The 22,524-nt window shown below is 39.8% G+C and overlaps 1 protein-coding gene and 1 long non-coding RNA gene across 13 annotated transcripts in view; both read right to left on the reverse strand.

The window, feature by feature from the left end:
• The window catches only part of LOC134212990 (uncharacterized), a 310,126-nt gene extending 292,444 nt beyond the window's left edge, over positions 1-17,682 (reverse strand). For 5 of the 9 annotated variants that reach the window (XM_062691417.1, XM_062691415.1, XM_062691407.1 and 2 more), the window contains exon 1: positions 16,079-17,681. The gene's annotated coding sequence lies outside the window, so the exon portion shown is untranslated. Of the gene's footprint in view, positions 1-16,078 lie in introns of all 9 variants that reach the window. The other 4 variants (XM_062691413.1, XM_062691410.1, XM_062691416.1 and 1 more) reach the window with 3 other exon arrangements.
• LOC134217154 (uncharacterized) lies at positions 6,277-7,487 on the reverse strand. 4 transcript variants are annotated; one of them, XR_009980928.1, is made up of 5 exons: positions 7,175-7,487; positions 6,990-7,113; positions 6,868-6,929; positions 6,740-6,810; positions 6,277-6,684 (listed from the first exon to the last, which is right to left on the reverse strand). It is a non-coding gene; the product is annotated as an uncharacterized LOC134217154 (long non-coding RNA). The 4 variants fall into 4 exon arrangements; XR_009980926.1 differs by having other exon boundaries at positions 6,740-6,929; XR_009980927.1 differs by having other exon boundaries at positions 6,868-7,113.
• Positions 17,683-22,524: the final 4,842 nt, after the last annotated feature.

Here is a 22,524-nt window from a genome sequence, read left to right on the forward strand (position 1 = left end):
AGTCGAGCCGAGACCGGCCGGCATCGGTGCTGAGCCGAGACAGGCTGAAGAAAAGCCATATGATGCAGCATGTATGTCCAAAAAACAAACGGTTCTTCAGAGAGCCAATAATAGAGATCAACATCAATGCTTTCAATACCCTTCGGGATAGAAATTGTACTTGGGTGCCAAATCCAATATTCTAGAGATAAACGAGATGTAGAAAAGCTGTAGAAAAACATTGTTTGATACTGACCGCACACAAAGCGAACGTCACTGAATGATCGTCCCATGTTGTGAATTCTATGTTTCCTTCCTTCTACTACTAACAATGTTGTCTCAAAAAAGAACACCCTACTTCCCACCTGAACTGCAATTCTAAGCTCGCTTGCCCGGCTTATTGGCCTGTATCTAGCGAAAAGTCCCGTTAGGAAATAGACGCCAGCAGCGAGCAACAAGCGTAAAAAAGAAGAAGCCCTTCTCGAACGCGTTGATGATGTTGACGCTTTGGCTGACAAAGAAGCGGGATACAAGACACTAGCTGATTGGGCCTCCAATTGGGAAGCAGAGAAGATTCAAAATTAATTAGTATACAAGAAAAGTGCATTCGCTCGCAGAGCATTCAGTCTTTTTTATACCATCACTATAAATTCGCGGTTATTTGAAAAGATCGTCTTCTTATTTTTTGCACTGAGCCGAAGCAAATAGCCTTTTTCAAGGCTCTAAGAGTTAAAAATAATGTTCTCCTTCAGTCGCTATCGCACGGATTAGAAGGCTCTTCAGTGGAAGGGCTGAGATACAGTCTACATCCCCTGCTGAGCCAACTTGTGGTTTATTTCAGGCAGTCCTTCAGTGGGAAGGTTGCCACTGTCGAGGCTAATATTTCGTGACCGGACAGATACTTCCCGAATTTTTTTTGATGATTCTTTTTCGAGGTAGATTTGATTTCTGTGTCGGTTTGATGAGAAGATTTTGCCAAGGAATGGTATGCAACGCCGATTATTTATCCAAAATAGTTGATGTGAGAAATTTGGACATATTATGTATCTTAAAGGCCAAGGTAGCCATGGACCGAGCCGAATGGAGAAGACTCTTATATACCGCACAGGCCACTTCGGCCTTAGTCTGAATAAATAATAATAATAATGTATCTTAAAGGCATGGTCATGTCAAGTCCTACGTCCACTTAGCGGTTATGTCGTAGACATTACCCACTGTTCGTTTTTTTTTCAATTGGGAACCACCGAATTTCGATCTCGAATAAGATAATAAATTAAGGTGACCAGACGTCCCGCGTTTCGCGGGACAGTCCCGCATTTTCGCCATTTGTCCCGCGCTGAAAAGTGTCCCGCGAAATGTCCCGCGTTTCACTTATTTCAAGATAATGTCCCGCGAAATATAGAAATATTGATAAAACAACAGTAATAACGAAATAAATAAAGAAATATTGATAATACAGCAGTAGTAAAGGCTACCTTACACCTCGGGAAAATTTTCCGCCGGATTTTGGTCCCCGTGTACCTTAAGGCTACCTTACACCTCGGGAATTTGGTCTGCGGATTTTTTCCCCATGCATTTTTGCATATGCGATGTTTTCGGGATTTGGACACGGAAAATCAAAATCCCGGCCCCATTTAAAATGCACGGGGACCAAAATCCGGAGGGAAATTTTCCCGAGGTGTGGGGCCAGGATTTTGATTTTCCGTGCCCAAATCCCGAAAACATCGCATATGTGAAAATACATGGGGAAAAAATCCACGGACCAAATTCCCGAGGTGTGAGGCTACCTTTACACCACGGGAGAATTTCCCGCCGGATTTTGATCCCCGTGCATTTTAAATGGGGCCGGGATTTTGATTTTCCGTGCTCAAATCCCGAAAACATCGCATATATAAAAATACATGGGGAAAAAATCCGCGGACCAAATTCCCGAGGTGTGAGGCTACCTTTAAGGCTGCCTTACACCTCGGGAAAATTTTCTGCCGGATTTTGGTCCCCGTGTTATTTAAGGCTACCTTACACCTCGGCAAATTTTTTCCGCTGGAATTTGGTTCCCGTGCATTATAAAGGGGGCCGGGATTGTGATTGTCCGTGCCCAAATACCGAAAACATCGCATATGTAAATATGCATTGGGAAAAAATCCGCGGATCAAATTCCGGAGGTGTGAAGCTACCTTTAAGGTCACCTTACACCTCGAGAAAATTTTCCGCCGGATTTTGATCCCCGTGCATTTTAAATGGTGCTCAAATCCCGAAAACATCGCATATGCAAAAATACATGGGGAAAAAAATCCGCGGACCAAATTCCCGAGGTGTGAGGTTACCTTTAAGGCTGCCTTACACCTCGGGAAAATTTTTCCGCCGGAATTTGGTCCCCGTGTATTTTAAAGGGGGCCGGGCTTTTGATTTTCCGTGTCCAAGTCCCGAAAACATCGCATATGCAAAAATGCATGGGAAAAAAATCCGCGGATCAAATTCCCGAGGTGTGAGGCTAGCTTTAAGGTGCCAAATGCCAAAAAATAATATTTTTAGGGGGCAACAAAATAAAATTCGGATAATTTTGAGGATTTTCAAAACCAAATCCGAGGAGTTTTTTTGATTTTTTTCATTTTAATATTTATTTTTATTATCCTCCCTCCCCTTGACCTTTCGGAGACCAGTAGGACAAAAAGTAAATTAAATATTTGTAAGAGCAAGATTACCGGTGGTGAGTTTAAGCCGTTTGGAAGCGCAGTATCATTACTTGACACTTTACCGGTCGCTACTAAATGCGCTGCTATAACAGTAGCGCGACTGACAGGTGACCAAATTTGGTAGCGCGATAAGAGCGCTACTATTTGATGAACTGTCAACTGTCAAACGACACCGGTACGGAATACAGCTACCAAATTGAGAGCCGAAAATAGTGACCGATACGGAAACGAGTGACGAAACTAAAATGAAAGCGCTGCGCGGGTGATTAAAATGCTCGCGACCGATAATGATGCTCTAACGGCGATCACTTTGAATGTTAGCAAAATGAAACATGTAACCAATACAAATAAGTTTAACTTGTCTGTGGTTTAACCTTCAAGAACTCGCACCGTTGTAAAAAGTTGAACAGATTCATTTGCAACAGGAGTGGGATTGCGTGATTGATCCAGGGCCAAGCGAGTCCCAGAGGGGTTTATCAAATTTTAAAGTTTTGACTTAAGCACGTTTTAGAATAAAAACAAGGATTTTAAAAAAAAATTGACCCGCGCTGGCATAAACTATATCTGGTCACTTTATAATAAATAATAACACGGTTGCTAGGGACTTTTTTAAGAATATTATGTTGAGCTTTTTGTTTTGTAACTGGTTTGTTAATTAAGGTTCAGACGTTTTCTAAAAAAAATACGGAGCCGAATGCTATAGTTACAAAAATATCATTTATTGTTTGCCAGGGACTTGGTTACTACACAGTAAAATATTATGTGGCTGTCAAAACGAACTTCATTCAAATCGCAGCTTCTGTTTTGAATGAATGATCAACCAAAATGGATAACTTCATATATATATATAAACAAAGCATAGTCTGTTGCTCAATCTTCGACAGTTCCGTTTCGAAAGAGATTCCGTGTCGTGTGAATTTAAGCTATAAGTCTGATGAAGAATAATTGAATTACCAGAACGCTTAACCTGTTCTATCTGGATCGGTTCGCTTTCAAGAATTGGAAATACCCGAGTGGCTAACGAAATAGGCTCTCACTCTGTGGACTAAAGTTTTCCCATGCATGGGTAAATTTAAAAGAACCTATAGGGCGAGATTTCCCAGTGCCGGACACATAAGCCATTTAACAAAAAACTCTCTTATTATTCGGATTATGTTAACTTGTATACCAAATTTTTCAGGTTGGTTCTTTTATTAAACGCAAGAAAATGTCAAACTCCCGCCTCCCCCATAAGTGCTTACATAACTGCTAACTGTGATCATCACAAGAAGTCATTAGTAATTCAATCAGCTCTACTTATTATAAAGCTGATTGAAATTTATATAAAACGTATATCGATGGGGATTTTGATGTTGAATATTCCTCTCGATACCAAAAGTGATATTGATAATGCTCTTGTATCTTTGAAAAATGTAATTGTCGCCAGAGGCATTGCAATTCCTAAATGTGAAATTAAATTCAAGTCCATTATCATTGGATATGGAACGCTCTAAAAATATGAGACCAAGACAATACCAAAGAACTCGTTATCTCACGTTGAAGGTTATATTAAATAATCAAGATCAGAAAGATGAACCTCAGAAATATAATAAACTTTTATCCAGACATTGCTGAGTCAAAACCAATTTAAGAAATAATAGAAATTCCAATGGAGATATAGGGTACATGAGAATGAAAAGACAGAATGATACTGTCACCATGATATTTTTCAAATTTATACATATAGTAGGTACATACCGCGGGATGCATGGTATCTTCTGTACCTATAAAAAGTTAATTCTACCGAGCGATATCTCATTGGTTCTATCGGGTAGCAATTTACCTGTCGCCTAATGAAACTATTACACACCAAATTTCCAATGTTCAGCAAATTGCATTTTGCTGTTAAAAATACTTACTATTTGCTGGAAGTGTATGGATAAATAATAACATGTACATTAGAGTGATTCAAATTTTGACTTTTTTGCTCCCCTATGCTTAAACGATGGCATTTGCTATTTTAATAATCGTCCTAAATTTTTAGCTAATTTGGATGTAATTTAACTGAGCACAAGCAGTTTGAAGCTTGTATGAAAATTACTATGAAAACAGTAACTTTTGTGAAAACCCGTTCCGCATCATTGCCCATTGAGCTCTAAAAATGTATGAATATGTCAGCAGCATAGAAAATTTAACAAGGAAAAATATCGTCGTTGTTGCTAAACGATTTGATGCTGGCAACAAAAGTTATTAGGAAAATACTAAATTGTGGGAAATTCAATTTAAGTATATTTTACTTAATATTAATTTCAAGAAAAAATTACTTAATTTTGGGTTCCCGCACTGAATCCCCGATTTGAGTGAAAAGTACCTAATATTAAGTACTTTTTTCTAACCGTGTACATCCAAATCAGCTAAAAATTTAGGAGGACTATTAAAATAGTAAAATCAATCGTTTAAGCACAGGGGAGCGAAAAAGTCAAAATTTGAATCACTCTAATGTACATTTCATTAATTTCAGATGGGATTATTTCACAGAAGCATCAGATCTAACTAACAGCAGCAGCTAGCGGCTTTGGTTGTGAGCCATGTTATGGCTGACAATGCAGTTTCGCTTATTCGGAGAAGGTTTGATTGTAAAATTGATGAATATTAATTTCCCTATGTACATTATTAAAGTAAAGGAACAAACGTTTTTGATTATTACTGCGCTCCTAGTGGACGGTTTCTGAAGCAATACAAATTTGTTTTTGCGGATAAATTTGCACGCAAATACATGATCTGGCAGGGATTTCGCAGCTGTCGTCAGTAGACAAAAGTTTTCATCACTGAGAAAATGATGAACTAGCAGGTTTACAAAACCGAGTGCCTCTGCAAGTGGAAGCAAGTTATGTATGCCCTTCATAAAATCACATAACGGTCCAATGACATTTTGGCCGGATCTTGCGAGTTGCCACTATGGCCGAGAAGTGCAAGAATAGTATAGCGACAACGGAGTTCAGTTTGTTCCAAAAACCTTCAATCCGCCAAGTTGTCCTCAGTCCAGGCCCATAGAAAAGTACTGGGCTATTATAAAGAAAAAGCTGAAGGTAAAGGGAACTGTCATAAAAACGGCAGCTCAGAGGAAAAATTGGTGGGATAAAATCGCCAAAACAGTGGACGAGACAGTTGTGCGTCGCTTGTTGGTTGGGTCGTATTAAGGGAAAAGTTCGAGGATTCCTTCGAAGCCATGTCGAATAATTCTATTCGTATGTTTAACTTGAAATATAATTAATTGTTTGATGTTGAGTGCAAAAAGATTTCAATCCCATTAATTCAAATCCGAAATAATCCCAACTCATGTTGTTCCATTACTAAGTGGGCCTACTTTATCAGAATTCGAAATCTGATAGATTACCTGTAAGAGCTGGTGTTCCCCAAGGCAACATACTGGGGCCCATATTGTATAACATTTTTACTTCCGGCTTTCCTGTTGTACCACCAGGGTGTCAAAAATCTTTGTTTACAGATGATACGAGCCTTTCAGCCAAAGGGCGAAGCTGTTCCAAGAACTAGCTCGAATACTTAAGGCTGAAAGTCGCCAGACTACTCGATGCGCCACCAAAAGAAAAGAAAACTGAACAAATCAAATCATGACAATAGATATTGATTTATTATCGTATCAGAACCATATTCCTATTACCAGCCTATTCTAACTACTCTAATAGCATGCTGTTTTCTTTATATCGATCTACTCACGATGGGCCCATCTCTGTTGTGAGTCTAATGATGACACACGCCGCCCGCTGGATCCCGCCACCTCGCACCGCTTGCCGTCGTCCGAGTTGGATATTGGTGCCTACACTTTTCCCAATAGTGTGACCGTTCTATGTCCGCTGTGCCGATTATTCCAATCGTTCGCTGTGGTGCAGGTGCCTGGCTTGATCCTCACGGTCGATATGTGCCGGTTCTTTCGTGTGTGCTGCTGAGCTCCGCTCGCATGCCACGTGACTCAGTCTGTGATGCTGCGAATTTAGCAAAGGGAAGAAAGGCCCTGAAGGCAATAACGGTCAGTATCTCGTCTCACTGGTGTGTCAGTCTTTACTCACTTCTGATTGTGCGAAGGCCTTTCTGTGCGCTTTGCAATGATAATGCCCTCGTCTATCGATGCAGTCGTGTACTAAAAGGTTAAGTCAAGGTCAGTGGAATGCACGCTCTCGCATCGAGTATGGCTTACCTAGTGATACATGCGATCCCACATGCAAAACCTATGCGTTCTGGTAAAGCCACGTGCAATTGCTGTAACAATATACAGACTATGAGAATATGGGTGATGCAGTAGCCAGCCGTGTAATATACCTTTGAGATTGGATGAAAATCGAATGGTGCCACTAATCTAAATGTCGACCAGTATTGTTTGCACACGTGGCGATCGTCTCCGAACAACTCGTCCGTTGTTGGCTAACTGACGGTGTCTATTTTACTGCGAAGGCAATAACTCGATTATTTTTGCGTATTATGCAGTGAACTTGGCTAAGATTTACCCGTCAATGGTGATTAATTTCTCGTGCCACACAAATTATGCGGAGTTGTCGAACACGGAGGTTGGGTGTCTTCACCGTATCACTGCACACACTATTCTGTGCTATTTGGGCTTAGTATGAGGCTTCGGTAGCGAGGCTCACAATGCTGATGTCAAGACAATTGCTGCTACTTAATGCGATGTCAAGCGGGCGGCCCATGTGTCATATTGTGGTTTCGATATACTCGCTATTTCTAGCGCCGCTAACGCTGCTTTATTTGTATTTAATATGGTTCTAAATAGAAATTAAGCTATAACGTAACAAAGCCTTCGTGTCATTTGCAGTAAATTGCGTGGTATAGTTAGTACCAATGAACTTCATAGAATTTCTAATATTAAGACCAAGATGAATACACCACTAGGTGTTCCAATCTGCCAAATTCACGATTCAGCCATCTTGGATTTTAGTATGGAAGAGCCAGCCGGTTTGTTTATGTTTTGCACCGAAAATGAATTTTTCACCCCCGCCTTCTTCTCGTCCATAAATTGGAAAGATGGACAACACCTAGCTGTGTATTCATCTTAATTAAGACATTGCACTATTTGTCCAATAAAATAATTTCAAATTTTAGTCAAAAATCGTTACAATCTTCTATTGCAACGATTAGCTCCTTGTACCCTTATTATAAATTAGGTTAAGTTTAGTTTAAGTTAAAGACATTATTAGACAGAAGCTGTACGACTGTAATCAGTTTAAATTCAATTTTATTGGCATTTCGGTCTCGATGCTGCTCGTATATAGGAAAAGGACAGCGTGTGTGCGAAAGCAGATGGGAAAGAAACGAAGTCCGAATGTTATCGCTAGGCAGCGACAAGTGTGAAAAATGATTTGAAAGGTGTTGAAGTATGCGAGGGGCATTTGATGACCGAGACCGATATGCCAATAAAATTGAATTTATGTAAACTGATTACGGTCGTACAGCTTCTGTCTAATAAGAAAAGATTTGGCGCGTAAATAAGAATTGTGGTTCCAATAGCATCATATGGTGTCATCGGGAGAGACTCGGTGCAATGTGTACAAACCATACACGACCATCGATGATTCGCCAAATGATGAACATCGATCGCTAGAACTAATTAAGTATTAGCCGAATAATAAATATGCGTATCGTTGCCTCCGTTTTTGTCTCGGTAACAGTGACTTTCATTCACTGCCCGAGCCATCCCCAGAAATGATGGCTGCATGGGTCTGCATGTATACTTTCAGAATACGATTGAAATATTTGCTACTAGCTGCAGTAGAATGCTCAGAAAAATATCACTTTTTCATTAAAAAACGCTTATAATATGCTTGGAAATAAAGCTATCAACCATCTTATGTAACCAAAAGATCCGCTTTCCAAAGACCATGAAGCGATGGTTGGACAGTTTTTGAAAATATTTTGAATTGGTGAAAGTGGAAGCTAAAAACTATTTTTTTCGGAGCCACCCTTTCTAAATTTAGTAATTTTGTCACAAAACACTACCTATATGAGATAAAATAAATGTTTATTAAGCAAAAATGCTTAGAATTAAATTCTCTATAACTTTGTAGAATAATATGATCTCCTAACTCAGAAGGTTAAAAAAATTGATTTTCAAAAAAAAAAAAAAAACAAAAGGGTCGCTCTAATGGCAACTTACACCAAAAATAGATCTTTTCAAGACAAAATTTTCAAAACAACTTATCTGATTTTGTAAACAAAGATTCAAACGACGATTTGACGAATCTGATAGCTCTCCCACGCAAATCAACATCATCAACAGGTAGCGGAAACCTTCACCTACCTATTAATGGTGTTGGTTTGCGTGGGAGAGCTATCAGATTCGTCAAATCGTCGTTTGAATCTTTGTTTACAAAAGCAGATAAGTCGTTTTGAAAATTTTGTCTTGTTTTCATGTAGATCATTTCTCCTGAAGACGTCAAAACTCTAGCACCGATAGTTTTCAAGTTATCGATTTATGTCGTGAAATTTGACGAATCCGACCATTGTGCATTGTACAGCAATCACTTGACGATCTGTCGTTTATCATTACACGGTAAAAATATGCACGTCCATGAGAATTGTTTTGCATTTGGATTTGCACTATTTTAGAATCCAATTAATATTAATAGCTGACCTTTTCAAATTCAAAGACCATCACTTCCATTTGACGTGCACAATATTTTGATTGTAAAACTAATAAAATAAAAAAAATCTCCGCAGCCCACATTTGAATAACGTGCCATCGCTTGAAAGTCCTGCATCTTACCATGACTCCATCTCACACTTCAAAAATCCTTGTGCAGAAAGCAGAACAGTTGATACAAACTGTCATCTATTTTTAGAACTATATCAATATTGATCATCTTTCAAATCAATAACCTCTCATCTCTGAATTCAACAACGTATCACTTCCAAATTCAGTGAAGACATTATTGGTGCTGATCAAAGTGCCAACCATTTCAACTCCCAAAGAGAAGCACTTTGATCAATAGTGTTGATGTTTTGGAATTGTCTATATTTAAGGAACTTTTGAAATGTGTGACATCACTCCAAAATCAAAGGAATATCACTATCAATCATAGTGATTGTAAAGTTGGACATTCAATAGAAAGAACATTTAAATTGAGCGTGTTGATTATTTACGAAATTGAAAATGTCTATGTTGATTCAGTTCGAAACGAAACGAAATAAAGATTTCTTTCGAGGCCTCGAAACGGAACGAAATCAAGGTTCATTTAATTCGAAATTTTTCGAAACGAAACGAAATTTTATTTTTTTTTCCGCGGAATTTTTATTAAATTGGTTTTACATTATGTACGCAATTCTGATTTCACGTTTTCGAAACCGAATAACCGTTTTGCAACCAAAAGAGTTGTAATAACCTGGGACGGGACTTGCAAAGAGGAAAAAATGTAGGGGAAGAGGCCCCAAAACGCCCCCCCCGATGCAAAACGCCTTTTGTGGTTTCCCTCATATTTACCGTCATTAATATGTCCGTAACAAAACTAGATCTAAGATTATGTAGGATAGGCGAAGAAAGTTTCAAAATAGTGCACGGGAAGGTCGGAAAAACCGAAAATTTCCACATTTTGAAGAAACATCTAACATTTTGGCGAGGCAAAACGCCCTAGTGGCAATAACCTACAAAGTACTTGCGTCTCCACGGACTATCCATACTAGAATGCTGATTCGCCGACGCGTGGTACTTTGTTCCCTAGGAGCCGCCAGCTGAAAGGCGTTTTGCCTCATGAGTTTTCCGGCAACAAAATATCACCACTTTTTTGAAATGTGAATATTATCAATATGATTGAGATTTTTGACAATTTTTGAATGGCATCAACTAGCTATCTTGTTTAACTGATTCATAATGTAAAAATACCCATGAATAGCGTTACAAATAAGACAATAGAGCAGTGTTTGCTTAGCTAGGGCATATTGCCCCCCCTTCCCCTAACTTCATCTGCAACCAGCAAGCGCTGTCACGAATTGTCAGATGCAACCAGCACCTTTTTGTGTGAAAGTATTGGTATCCCTCGAAAAGTATTCCGAATGATTGATTCCGATTACGAGTACTTTTTCACTTTGAAAAGTATTCTACAATAGCCGGACAGATTATTATTGAACAGTTATAAATACATGTTTTATTTCCAATAGGAAAATCTTTATAAAAATAGATTTACAAATTCGTAAATTGCAAACACGTTTATTGTGCTCAGAAGATTCTACCCGGCATTTAGGTGAAACACTCAAGGAAACAGTTGAGAATTGATGATCAACTGTGATGAAAAGAAGAACAAGTGTCAAAACAAGGAAAAAGAAAGCCGTCTTTGCAGGTCTCGTCTCAGGTAATAATAGAAGAAGCAATATGTGATAAATCGCCACATTCTCGCCGCATATACCATTGGCGATAAGGCAAAACCCCAGCATTTGTGCCGCTTTCAAAGGAATTCATCGGGGAGCGTGTGCTCCCGAATCTGATCAATTTTATATTAGTTTTATATCAGTAAGTGTATGAAAATAAAGAAATTGTGGGATTTTTCATATACGGATTCAAATTTCGTTTAAAACCTTAGTTCACTTAAGATATATGTAATTATGCTGAAGCATACTTCATATTGTCTTGTCAGCGTGGTTTTACAGAATTGACTTAGTCAAAATTAGAAAATAAATGCTTAGATTTTTTTATTTAGTGGGATACTCAATTATGTATCCTCATCTGCCAGGCGTATATGCAGGTAGAGAATTGATATTACTAGACCAACATTTGAAAAGGGCATTTCAGTCAAAATTTATTCTTCGTCTACATATATAGCATACATTTGCTCACTAGAAGAATCCTGTGCACCTTTCTGAAATGCACAAAGATATGTATTTCAGATTGAATTTCACAGGCCCATAGTCTTATATATAATCAGCTCGACAAACTGAGCTATTGTCTGTGTGTCCTTGCCATATGAGAACAGCTGTTATGGTCAGTATGAGCTGAAAGCAATCATAAGTAAAGAACTTCCTTTCAGCAATTTTAATGATCTTTCAACCCGTTCTGGATTTTTTTATTGCAAATTCCGTGCGAAGATCTAGAAATGCCCACAAATCTGCAATGTTCCTTACATATTGTGCAAATAGTCAAAGAAAAGCTTATTAGCTTGATTAATTATACACATCGTAGTAGCTAATCATGATTGGCCGAGAAAAAGCAAATATGCACAGCTCATCAATTAAATAATATTCTTGGGATACAAAAAAGTTATTTTTTTTTTTGGAGTTTCCAATTCATGACCAATAATGATGCTGGTCACGTGCTAATAGTCAATTTAGTATTAGGGTTTGTTCACAAATTACGTGACGCTTTTGGGGGGAGGGGGAGGTCGAACTTGCGTTATACTTTCTTACACTAAAAGGTGGGGGAGGGGGTGGGTACTACCAAATGTTACGCATAACGCTAATAAAAAGGTATTTTAAATGTTTTTAATACTGACATGTAATGATGAAGACGATGAATACCTATCGACCTATCCTCTTCAAAACCATATTAACCATAACTGTCCCATTTTAGTCTTTGTAGTTTTTAACTTGTTATCTTAGAGCTAGCTATTTTGATGTTTTTTTCTTTTAATTCTTAAAGACATCGAGTTTTGTTTGAAAAATTGTTGCTACATTTCGAGGTTTTTTTGTCGAAGAATATTTATGATTTTTACAGATTATATTATTTGATGGAACAATCTCGGGAACGTCGCTTTGAATGGTATTGTGTTTCATAATTTGATCCTCCAAACTTAACTCCAAAGTTAACAGAGGCAACCCAGAGAGTTTTCATTCTAAGCAATTCTCGCTAAACTTTTCAAAAGGACCTAAGTAACATTTTTTTCGTGAATTAATTTGTATAGCGCAATCAACAGAACAACATCAAAGCTTTTGATTGCAGTACTCAAATTAATTCATGAAAAAAATGTTACTTAGGTCCTTTTCAAAAGTTAAGCGAGAATTCCATTTTAGCTCAACCACTTGAAACCTGTTCAAAAATAGTAAAACCCACGTGCTTCAGTGACGGAAAACAAATCTGCCTTTAAAATTTTCACAGTTATTCGTTACATGGGGGAGAAAGGGGGTAACAAAAATTTTACTTTTTGTTATAGGAGGGAGGGAGGGGGTCAAAAAGTCGTATTTTTCGGTAACGTAATTTGTGAACAGACCCTTAGGAGAGAAAAATTAGTTCAACACTCATTGTTATAAGATACCGAGGAATGCTCTGCATCTCCATGAGCACTACGGGAAAGGAATCGTTTGTTAGTTGAGAAAGTAATTCATGTGAAACCCCTTGATAAGCGACAAAATATTTATTGTATACGAAGTTATTTTGAAAACAAGAAGACGAAAACTGTGTTTCAAATCAATCTAACGCAAGATCATTGTGCTTTGTTTAATAATCTTCTATAACACGATCGATTCCGATCGATTGTGCTCTTCGATGCAGACATTAGTTTTATCACTTCGCGTTCTCCCACACTAGCTGGCGTGATCAGCATCAACACGATCGATTGCAAACTGGTTAAACAAATTTCTGCTACTCCAGGTAGATTTTTATCACTTCGCGTTCTCCCGGACTAGCTGCCGTCCCATGACTAGCAGCAACACGATCGATTCCGCATTCATATTGTGCAAATAGTAAAAAAATATCACAAAATTTAAATTTGAATTATGGAAACACTGGAGACGTTTTATAGAAGAAAACTACATACGTATTTGTCGACTAAGAATGGGGTTAGAAAGCGTTAATTGAAAAATTTGTATAACCTGAAGTTTTGGAAACAACTTAACGATTTAATTGAGCGGCGCAGCCAAAATTTTTGATAATATAAAATATGGTTTAAGTTTAAATTTGTTTCGAAATTCCGCGGAATTCCGATAAATTTCGTTAGAAGCTGGTTTTTTCTAGCGAAATTTTTGTATTTTTACGAAACGAAACGAAATCAAGAATTCAGATTTCGCCATGCTCAAATTCCTCGAAATTCCGCGGAATTTCGTTTCGAACCGCCTGAAACGAATTTTTTCGAAATACCGCATATGCTTAGTGCTAAAGAACGTTCCCATAACCGTTTCACGCATAGCCGTAGACGGAAATTCATCCGCCCTGGCTGCTTACCGGATGGAACTTTTAAATTTCACCATTCAGCATTTTGCCTATTCACCTCTGCCTCGCTTAGTTGTGCGCCGCTAAGGTATTTTGTCATATTGTGGTGCTTGCTCAATTTAAGTGTAGAATATTGCTTCACAAATTAAACACAATGAATCACATGCAGTGGTTGGTTTCCTACCCGCCACTGCCGTATCCATGCGCTATCGTATATGTAAAAATAGCCAGCATGAGTTAACCACCTGAAGTTTGTATGGCGAAAGACATCTAACGCGGGTTTTCTTAACAGTAGGAACTTTTCACGAAAAACTATTTGGTACCAGTCATGTAGGAAGGTGTCCGCTACTACGCCTACCAAATATGTTTTCGATTAAGATGATTATTTTCGAGATATTAAACATTAGATGCTTTTCGTCATACTGATTTCCGAAAGTTAACTCCTGGTGTGCCGCTGTAAGCACGCTCAAAGTAGGCGATTCATTGCACTACTAAGATCCACTTAAACAATATACCGAATGCAATGCAGGCGAAAGAAAAGCAAAAAGCTACTAAACCTCAAACAATTTCACCTAAGAATATATTTTCGTAAAGGGACGACAATATGCTGCATACCTTAGAAGCGAATATGGAAAAGCTTAGAGAAAGCTTAGATCTATTTGACATTGGTTTATTTATTTTTTGGATGGCGCAAAACTCAGCGCATGAAACCCGGCGCGTAACTGGCGAGCCAGTATACTAATTTTAGAAAAGAATCGCAATAATGTTACTTGTTAGAGCTTGTGATGCTACTGTGTTTGTAATAGATAGCATAGCATAGCTCGAACCCTTGCACAAATCGTAGATGGAGTTGCAGAGATAAACATATCCACGGTCATTGTAGATTCCGCTACAATCTACAATTAGGTGGACTCGATTTTCTCAACTCACTTGGCCACGTCCTTACAAGTGTCTTTATTTTATAATAAGTAGTCCTATCTCTGCTTAAGAAAGCGCTCGGAACCGAAACAGCTTTCACAGACGTAGGAGGTGATAAAATGGCGGACATAAATAATGAATATGTGTAATAGATATAAATATATATTGGAAAAAATGAAAATATGGTTTGATCTCACCCGAACTGCAACACGGATAAAAACTAGCGAGGTTGATGACAACGGTATGCATCCCATGCAGCGATCAGTTTTCGTACTTGAGTCAGCCGCTGATTACTCGTCCACAATTACGGTTAACTTGATAGGCACGAACAGATGGATCCCGATCATTGATGAAAAATTGTTAAACGGAAATAAATAATTTCTTCATATATGGTCGAATTCTTATAGAACTGTGATTGAGAATCCCGCAAATCGTGTTTGTAATGGATGGTCAATTTTTAAATGAAAACGCTTATATAGGGGTAATGACGGCTTTGGCAGGTTTTGTTCTATTATTGTCAGAAGGCTCGTAGACCTATAGTGTTATATACCAATCGACTCAGCTCGACAATATGATATGATGTCTGTCTGTGTGTGTATGTGCGTGTGTGTATGTATGTGCGCAAAATAAAACTCACTCATGTTTTAAGAACTTGTCTTGAACTGATTTGCTTGCAACAAGTTGAATTCAACGGGGAATAATTTTCTCATTTTTTCCTATTGAAAATTAGTCAGATCGGACTATGAGATCAAAAGTTATGGCCAAAGTATGATTTTCATACAAATAAAACGCTGAGAAAATATCACTCATTTTTTAGTATATTCAATGCACGAGAAAGGCATATAATCGCTAGTTTGATAAATCATGGTTTTTATTATTTATTACTTTATTTTGCCGGAGCGGAATTAGGCGCTGATTAGAATAAGGCCACCGCACGGTACATAGTTCAGCCAAGCAAACAGACACTACCAAAAATTCGAAATATTTTTGTACTTTGTGTAGACTTTACACGCAAACAAAGCATTCCTAAATTGGTGAACCATCAAAAATACACCGTGATTTATGTCATGTATTCGGGAACACCGTCACGTTTTCTAAAACATTCGAAAAAACGTGACTGTTGTTCCCGAAACTGTGACTCAAAATACACCGTGATCTTGTTAGTTCACGAGTTCCTGAACTGAAGACTACCTTACTGTTGTGGTCGAAATACGTATCTGTCAAAGGTACAATAAAGTAGTGGAATTGAAATGGAATTGTACAAAGATATCGAATACCGGTAATATAAAAAACACGTTGAATAACAAGTATTCTATAAATATGATTATATAAAAATAAATTATTTACTTACAAAATTTGCTCAGCTAGTATATCACATTTCACCGATTGGAAATGTGATTCGGTAGAGGCGAAAAAGGATAACGTTATGAATGTTATGGGTGCACATTAATAATCCAGTAGAAAAATTCACAAGAAATGACAAGTCACTCTAGATTTTAAAATTTCAACGAGCATCCACTGCTTTCGGAACCTTACTGGATGACGATGGACCAGATAGTGGGTAGGACTATTTCCTCCTAAGTCTTATGACTGTACACTTCCTCTTTTCGAGAAGATTTTCCACTTCTATGTTCAAGAAAACGACGATTGACGACACTGAAGGGGATTAAATTACATTTCGCACTGGGTTTCTTTCAGCCTTCTCTGTTTCCACTTCAATTAAAGATCTAAACGGCACGAATAGAAACGCGAACAGCACGACTTTTGCCTTCAGCTGAACGACATCCCGCACTTCGTAATCCGTTGGTCCAGGACACTGAGTGAGATGCTTGTAGAGCGTTTATTTTCAACGCTGTGCTCCCTACATACCGAGAACGTAGCGAAGCGGAAAGTAAGTTATGATTTTCATTAAATGCCGAGGCTCCACTTTAGCACTATTCGACCCACGCCTCGGTGTTGCTGAGCAAGTGATTGATGTTCTACTTTGAAATCTACGAGGCGTCATGAAAATTTTAATATGCTAAACTGCGTGAAACATTATCATTGCACATCACTGTGATTACCATCATTTGGCAGCACTCTCAACCGAGACAGATGCAATAAAACAGCATATTGTATTGTTCACAGAGTAGAGCATCACGGCTCTATAATTTGGACGCCCAAGTGTGCATATTTTATTCTACAATCCCCACGCGTTTGCTTTCCATAGAATTTGCACAACACCGCCTGAGGGAGTCCTTCGTACTTCGTATTATACAACATCCAACTACAGCATGTTGACGAGATTATCTTCGCCACCCCCTTCACACGAGAGCACTTCGTTTTGGCACATTTCTCGTTCAGTGGCAGTAATGGCATAAATATGTAGACAGTTTTACATACATAAACTCACATTCAGATAACCGTGACACTTGAACCGCGCCACAACGGGGCAGACACGGCACTGAGAGATCCACTTCACTGCGAACTTTCGTACCGTTTCCTCGGGCAACTGTTCGCGCCACTGCATCCCAATCTCCGTCCGTAAGTTCCAAATGCAACCACGCGACACGGCAACTCGTTCACTCCACAAGCTTTTCCATACGATAACAATACAAAGTGAATTATTATTTGCTCTGCTCTGCCGAAGCAGCATTCCATGGGAAAATCTGACTCATTTCCCAATTGCCCTCACCCTCACCGATTCGTCCTAGATCCTTTCGACGTAGTGCTGGTTCCGGTTATTTCAACCCTAGCACGAGGCTCTCAGATAAAGGTTTTCCGCGCTTTCGTCCGACCGTTGTTTACAACATGTTCATTCTCCTGGCGAAAGGACACATAATCTTAAAGTCTATCTTTCTAGCTTCTGAGAGGAAAACCTCTTTTCCAACAGGGCGCGCGAACCGAGAACTACCGTGGCGAGATCGAAGTGCAAAGGCCCACCATCCGCGGTGATGTCTGGAGCCAGACTGAACTTTAACGCAGTCAGTCCGCACGTAGCCGCCTAGGACAACCTGGCGAGCAATGTGCGTTCCGTTCGGTTGTGGAAGTTTGATGTGTGCCACATTTCAGAACAGAGACGCCAATATGGGGAGAGCGTGCTGTTGGTCACCCTACCAGCGGGGTCCGAGTGCTCGGAGCAAAACTCACAGCATCCCTTCCGCACGAAAAGCTACGGATGGCAAGAGAGGAGAGCTTGAAACAGAGACCATCCGAGAGGGTAATGATTACTGTTGGCGATAACAGCGTGTAAGGATGCTGCAAGGGGTTCATAATGCGATCAGCTGTTTTACTCCGGTGGAGAAAATATGCAATCCATAAAATGAACTTGGAGAGATGTTCATTAGACATTGTTATATACTATGACGAGGGTAAAATCCCGCCTGGCATGGGTGGAAAAGCTAAGGAAAACTGATGACAGTATTCAGTTTTGACTCAATCACAGTATAGGATAACGTTTTCCAAATGCTTATCATGATTTCAGAACACGGGTTTTCCCAGCTATTTCGACCAAAGTGGTTTTATGTAGAGAATAGTTTTTATGAAACAAATATAACACGAAAATAAAGGCCTTATGCTTCCCGAGATATCAGTTAACTCACAATACTTAACAACTTCAGGTGGATTGTTTCCTGTTAATTTCCAATTGAAGCAAAAGAGGCCTGATGTATAAGCAATGGCAATACAATAATTTCACTGGATATAACTGGTTTTTATATTATATTGGTAGCATTTGGAATGAATTTATCGTAAGCTTAGCATATTAAAAAAAAGTTGGCCTTTTTGTCAGGGTATTGTAGTCTTCACGCATCTAATTAATCCTTCGTGGGTACAGGTCAGGAAAAAAACAACAGCGTATTGCTTCTATACGATTATATAATTTTAACAGGGGTTAGACAAAAAGGTTAGGATAGACATATTTTTTTCGAAATTTAGGATAACTTACCATAAAATGATCCAATATTGATAAAACCGGGACCATCGGACGCAGAAAGTCATCTAGTATTCTGTCTTAATCCCAAGTCTCGGATCGACCCACGGGCACCGGAGATGTACCGGGTTTTTCGAGAGGATGTTTATAATTCATTTTTTCTTCTGCTTGTAAATTTATGTGACATTTACTACCATCAAGTATTATGCCTTACCAAAAACTAGAACTAGTTATTTGCCGACCATGTCTGGCAGCAGATGTAGAGTCCATCAGCAATGCGCAGAAATATTCATTCACTATTTCCGTGAAAGCAGTACCAGAAATATGATTAAATGATAACAGATCGAAATAAGGCAAATCCAGCTTTCCACGGTCACCATAATTACGGATGCTATACAATTTTTGACATTAACTGCTTCTCGACACTGAACTGAAGTTTTCATCCAAGCAAACCATATATGTTTTCCGTTACATAACAGCCAATGCGTTGTTTGTTGATCATCAACAAGAAAATTGATTATGGAATTCTTTCGAATAATTCTCGTTATATCATATTAAAGTACTTATGTTTGTTTTATTTTAGATAGTTTGATACCTTTACAACTATTTATGACGGGAAATAGTTTATGAAATGGACATCAAAATTTGTTTTCCGCAAGCTGAGAATCTGTTCTCAACGTGATTTACTATTTCCGAAATAGCAGACGTAACAATATTGTTTGTGTCAATAGGGTTTGTGTCATTTAGCATAAATTCATTTGGCATAACGCCATTTGACATAAGCTCATTTGGCATAAAGACCATGTGGCATAGCTGTCATTTGGCATAACGGACACATGGCATAATTTTGAACTGCAACAAAAAAGTGGGTCATTTGACATAACGAACATTTGGCATAATTTGGAACTGTTTAAGGAAAAGGGTTATTTAACCCTCTAAGACCCGGGACGAACGGATTTTTTTCAAATGGCTTGCATTCAGCACCTGATCGTCGGAATTCCTCGCGGTTTCGTTTGTGCTCAATGGGAATAGCTATATTTTTGCTCTGATACATTTTCAAATAGAAATTTTTGTTCAGGTCCGAGTTATTGCTAAAAATAAGTGTGCGCGGGGGTGTTTTTACTATAATTCAAACATCTCTTCAATATTCTGGACGTATTCATGCCCAAAATTTATCAAATCACCCATCAAAGCAACCCAAAAAGATATTTGTAAAGATTTTTAGTCGATTCCGATGTTTTCACCATCTGAGTAGGGCAGGATTGACTGAATTCAGGGCCGCATTCAGGGGTTACAATGGTAGAGTATGGGCTAAAGATTCAATTACAATGAAATGTGCATGAGGTAATAAGCATGCAGCTGCACAAATTTTACAAATCAGGAGTTTTAAATATTTAATTTTCAATTGAAATTGACCTTCTGAAATTCTTATCAGGGCCGGATTTAGGGGTCAAAATGAAGGTGACCAGGGGCCATATCACAATGAAACTGGGCATGCGACTACTCTAACTTCATGAAAACACATCAGGAGCTCGAAGAAATCTGTTTGAATTTGAAATTGACCTTCTGAAATTTTGACCAGGGCCGGATTCAGGGATCCAAATGGGGAGAGCAAGGGCCATATCACCAAAAAGCAATGAAACTGGGCATGCGACTGCTCAAACACCACGGAAATACATCAGGAGCTCAAAGAAATCTGTTTCAAATGGAAATTGATCTTCTGAAATTTTAACCTGGGCCGGATTTAGGAGTGAAAATGGGAGGGCAGGGTCATATCACCAATTGCAATGAAACAGAGCATGCGACTGCTCAAACTTCATGAAAACACATCGGGAGCTCAAAGAATTCAGCTCGAACTTCAAATTGTCTTTCCGAAATTTTGACCAGGGCCGGATTCAGGGGTCCAAATGGAGAGAGCAAGGGACATGACACCAATAGCAATGAAACTGGGCAGTGGGCATGCGACTGCTCAAACTCCATGAAACCACATCAGGATCCCAAAGAACTCTGTTAGATTTTGAAATTGAACTTCTGAAATTTCTACCAGGGCCGGATTCAGGGGTGAAAATATGGAGAGTGGGACATATCACCAATAGCAATGAAACTGGACATGCGACTGCTCAAACATCATGAAAACACATCAGGAGCTCAAAGTATTCTGTTTGAACTTGAAACTGCTCTGATACAAATTTCAGGAATTTCTCCGGAAAATCCTTCAGTACCTCCGGAAATTCCTCCAAAAGTTCCTCCAGGAATTCCTCCGGAAGTTCCTCCAGGAATTCCTCCGAAGTTCCTCCAGGAATTCCTCCGGAAGTTCCTCCAGGAATTCCTCCGGAAGTTCCTCCAGGAATTCCTCCGGAAGTTCCTCCAGGAATTCCTCCGGAAGTTCCTCCAGGAATTCCTCCGGAAGTTCCTCCAGGAATTCCTCCGGAAGTTCCTCCAGGAATTCCTCCGGAAGTTCCTCCAGGAATTCCTCCGGAAGTTCCTCCAGGAATTCCTCCGGAAGTTCCTCCAGGAATTCCTCCGGAAGTTCCTCCAGGAATTCCTCCGGAAGTTCCTCCAGGAATTCCTCCGGAAGTTCCTCCAGGAATTCCTCCGGAAGTTCCTCCAGGAATTCCTCCGGAAGTTCCTCCAGGAATTCCTCCGAAGTTCCTCCAGGAATTCCTCCGGAAGTTCCTCCAGGAATTCCTCCGGAAGTTCCTCCAGGAATTCCTCCGGAAGTTCCTCCAGGAATTCCTCCGGAAGTTCCTCCAGGAATTCCTCCGGAAGTTCCTCCAGGAATTCCTCCGGAAGTTCCTCCAGGAATTCCTCCGGAAGTTCCTCCAGGAATTCCTCCGGAAGTTCCTCCAGGAATTCCTCCGGAAGTTCCTCCAGGAATTCCTCCGAAGTTCCTCCAGGAATTCCTCCGGAAGTTCCTCCAGGAATTCCTCCGGAAGTTCCTCCAGGAATTCCTCCGGAAGTTCCTCCAGGAATTCCTCCGGAAGTTCCTCCAGGAATTCCTCCGGAAGTTCCTCCAGGAAATTCCTCCAGGAATTCCTCCGGAAGTTCCTCCAGGAAATCCTCCGGAAGTTCCTCCAGGAATTCCTCCGGAAGTTCCTCCAGGAATTCCTCCGGAAGTTCCTCCAGGAATTCCTCCGGAAGTTCCTCCAGGAATTCCTCCGGAAGTTCCTCCAGGAATTCCTCCGGAAGTTCCTCCAGGAATTCCTCCGGAAGTTCCTCCAGGAATTCCTCCGGAAGTTCCTCCGGAAGTTCCTCCAGGAATTCCTCCGGAAGTTCCTCCAGGAATTCCTCCGGAAGTTCCTCCAGGAATTCCTCCGGAAGTTCCTCCAGGAATTCCTCCGGAAGTTCCTCCAGGAATTCCTCCGGAAGTTCCTCCAGGAATTCCTCCGGAAGTTCCTCCAGGAATTCCTCCGAAGTTCCTCCAGGAATTCCTCCGGAAGTTCCTCCAGTAATTCCTCCGGAAGTTCCCCCAGGAATTCCTCCGGAAGTTCCTCCAGGAATTCCCCCGGTAGTTCCTCCAGGAATTCCTCCGGAAGTTCCTCCAGGAATTCCTCCGGAAGTTCCTCCAGGAATTCCTCCGGAAGTTCCTCCAGGAATTCCTCCGGAAGTTCCTCCAGGAATTCCTCCGGAAGTTCCTCCAGGAATTCCTCAGGAAGTTCCTCCAGGAATTCTTCCGGAAGTTCTTCCAGGAATTCCTTCGGATGTTCCTCCAGGAATTCCATCGGAAGTTCCTTCAGGAACTCCTTCGGAAATTCCTCCAGGAATTTCTCCGGAAGTTCTTTCAAGAATTTTTCCAGAAGGTGCTCCAGGAATACCTTCGGAAGTTTCTCCAGGAATTCCTCCAGAAGTTCATGCAGGAATTCCTGCAGAAGTTCTTTCACGAATTC

Source organism: Armigeres subalbatus, chromosome 2 (genome assembly GCF_024139115.2).
Source record: "Armigeres subalbatus isolate Guangzhou_Male chromosome 2, GZ_Asu_2, whole genome shotgun sequence".
NCBI lineage: Eukaryota > Metazoa > Arthropoda > Insecta > Diptera > Culicidae > Armigeres > Armigeres subalbatus.